Below are 3,705 nucleotides of genomic sequence, written 5' to 3' on the forward strand. Positions count from 1 at the left end.
TAGCTACTATTTTTAATTCAAAAATATATTAGGGGCACTGTGTTGATGTGGCAAAGGCAAATGTCTGTCTGTGTCCAGCCTCCTTTCTTTCCTGAGCAACTTTTGTTTTCTTACCCTCTGTCATTGTCTTACTGTCAGCAATATATAAGTTGCTTCTCATTTTAGCCTCTCCACACTTGCCAGATTCTTTACACTGCAAATTTGGAGAAGATTTTCTTTCTGCAATATACTCCGCCACATGTTGGCTACTGTTTTAATTTGTTAAACACAGCAAAAGTCTTGCCTGCTTGCTTCACTAGCCAGCTTTCTCTAAAACCCGAATCGCTATTCTGTTTGAATGCTTGCCGAGACATCATTTTCTCTAGGAGCCGAGGCAAAGAATGGCCTTCTACCCTGCTGCTTTGGTAGGAAGAGCCTCTTTATTGTTAAGTTCGAGTGGACAATATTTCATATGACTTTTTCCAGTTGATATCATCTAACATCTTGCTGGCAACAGATTCTCAGCCTGCTTCCCAACCACCTTATTTTCAGTACTGAGGCCGGCTACTCGTACAGTGCTCTGTGATCCACCATTTTGCCTAAATTTCTTTAACTACCTTTAAATTCATCCAAGCACACTTGCCTGGCCCACAGTGTCCTATCCCCACCTCCAAATCAATCATTTTAGTTGAATGAATTGTTTTTTTTTTTTTACATTTTATAATCAAGCTTAATTTTTCCTTTTCAAATATTATAAGACCGCACCAACACTGTGATGCAAAGGTTTACGACATATATAATTTATCTCTTTTTCAACTATCCTCCCTAAAATTAAAATCAAGTGTTTTTTAACAAAACACCATGGATCAGTGTTCTCTGTACTACATTTTGATCTGAAACCTCACTGACTATGACTATATTTCACTAGCAAAGCAACTAATCTATAGATTCAGTAGTTTCAATAGTTTAGTTCATTAGTTATATTTGAAATCTTTGTCATTATATATTACTTATGGAACTCTCTATATACGTTGTTTCATACATGCTATAGAATTGTTTATTTCAGCTGGGAGTCTAAAGTGAAAGATCAAACAAATAACAACCCAATGGAGAGCCAAAGGAACACTATGTAGGTAAGCTGCATCCAGATGGTTCACTTGTAAAAGAATAAAATGTTTAAATGGATTAATTTAAAAAAATTACACTTTAAAAAAACTCTTAATGTGTGCAATTCACATCAAGAATGTTTTGATTAATTTCACTGGAGTTTAATGGTTTTAAATTTAATGGAAAAAAGTAATTTTCTCTAACATATATTATTTTTTGAGTGTAATAAATTATTTTTTTATATAATAATTAAAAAATTGTACCCTGGTGAATTTTCATTTGAATACTGAAATCTTCCCTAAGTGGTCTGCTAGTGCATTTAAAATTTCCTTATAAACCTAATATAACAAGTCCTCACTTAACAGTCAATAGCTTCTGTGACTTTAGGCAAAACAACATATAACAAAACCAATTTTACCATAATTGACATAAACAAGAATTAAATTTCTAGGCATCTCATCAATAGTATATAACTTTAAACAAAGCAGTTACTCGAGGACCTGTTATAGTTTTTAGTTTTATTTAAATATTTTTTTCTTTATTTCAAACTTCCAATGTAAAGTTTGGTTACATAAAATGTATTTCATAGGGTTAGATTCTGGAGCATAAATCTAATTACACAATTGCCTCCTATTGAGTCAAAGGTGGACAAGTTGTTGTACCCCTGGGTATGGTGAATCTAATGCCAGAAACATATGGATCTGAGTGTTGAAAGGGTTGGGTGGTGACCAGCCTAGATTTTCTCTACTGGGGCAGTAACCCCATCTCCAACTGCCTAAGTGTTGGCTGATACCAGTTTACTCCTTGTCTAATAGCCTGTGCTCAATGCAATGTATGCACATGAATGTGACTTAAGCTCCAAGGAAACTCAAACTAAGATGCCTTTATTAAGAAAAATAAGCAACATTTTTTATTTTCTGGAATTCCTATTCTTTTTTCTCTGTTCTCAATAATATATGGGATATGATTATAAGGTTTTGTTTGTTTCTTGGTTTTTCCTTCTCTGCTACTAAACTTTATTTAGTTTCTTTTCCTTTCTCAACTAATTTTCAGATAAGAGTCAGCTCTCATCTGTCAGGGATTATTTTATTTAATCCTCACAGTGATTTTAGCAGATAGGTATCATTATTATACCTTTATTTTCAATGTTAGTATATCTGGAATTTAGATGATGGAGATATTTGCCTGAGGTCATGTGTTTAGTTAATGGTAGGGCTGAGATTTTAATCTGGACAGTTTGACTTTAGAGAGGGACCAAACTATTAACCACTAAATAACACTGCTTTCTTTTATAATTAATTGAGCCTGCTGTTGGTGAACAGCTGGACATATCATCAGCTCCCTGTAGACCATTTAGATGCTGATCAAATCTCCATTTCAAATCTTCAGTCTCAGAGAAGTTTGGCAAACTATAATTCTATATATGAAGATAATATGTGTAAGTGTATTTTAAATTTCTGTGTAATTTAATGAAGTTCATTCATCCAGCCACGCAATGTTGGGACAATACTTTGGCAGAGGCATTGTGGAAATGCCTTAAGGATTTTAAACAAACGAAACAAAATAAAACAAAAAATTGAGGATGGTAAAAGTTCTTTTAGGCATTTATTCTATCTTTTATGACTACATATTGAGTTAGCACAGTTCTAGGAATCTGTCATAGGCTTTGCTTCAATTGACAATACCCTGGCTCCTTGCTAATGGTCTTTTCTCATCTATGGTGGGTTTTAATCTGATCAGTCCAAAAAATCAACACAAGGTTGCAGGTGGAGGTCACCTAATGAACACTATACTTTCTCTGCTTTTATTTTTTTAATTCATGTTAGCTTTTTTTTTTTTTAATCCAAAAGTAGGCATTTAACCACCTAATATTTATTTTCATTTGCAATAATGGTCTTCTGTTTAAAACTTTATGTATGCACCTGTGTTGCATCTTAATTTATGCCCAAGTGTGCTATTTGCAATCTCTCTTAGAGAACTCTGGCAATATTTCCATATGTATACGTGTATTTTATTTATTTTTATTTTGTTTTATTTTGAAGTCTCTAAATTTTTAATATATGAATTACATAATTTTTGTGTATATCTGCATTCTCTTGGCTGTTTACATGGAATAGCACAGGAAAAATCTCAATATTTTTACTTATCACAGCATATTACTTGGCAAGTACCCAAATTTCTCAGTGTTATATTTGAAGGTCAAGAATTAACTAATAAACTAAAAATAAATATACTCAAAAGTTAAATTTTTAAATTTCATTACTGGACTTTTATTGGAAAGAATACAAGTTTAAATGAAGACTATAACTTATTCTTGGAATGCCTTTATTTTTCTTCTGCCAAATTGTTTGGAACACTTTTAAGAATTTAATTGTACACTCTCTTTAATGTGTATTCTTGTTTGCAGCTTGTCATAATTTTTAGAGGTCATGATTTTGTCATGCTATTTCAATAACTTATTTATATGTAACAAATCTCTGTTATTTTTATAATTTGGTGAAATGAGGACATTAGAATTAAAATGAGGATATTAAAATTAGCTTCTTGGAAAAAACATATCTCATTTCTCTTGAATGAGCTGCATGTCTTTGTTCAAGTGTCTAAGTATTTTTATTATAA

This window comes from Pteropus vampyrus, unplaced genomic scaffold (assembly GCF_000151845.1).
Source record: "Pteropus vampyrus isolate Shadow unplaced genomic scaffold, Pvam_2.0 Scaffold27, whole genome shotgun sequence".
In the NCBI taxonomy this organism is placed as follows: domain Eukaryota; kingdom Metazoa; phylum Chordata; class Mammalia; order Chiroptera; family Pteropodidae; genus Pteropus; species Pteropus vampyrus.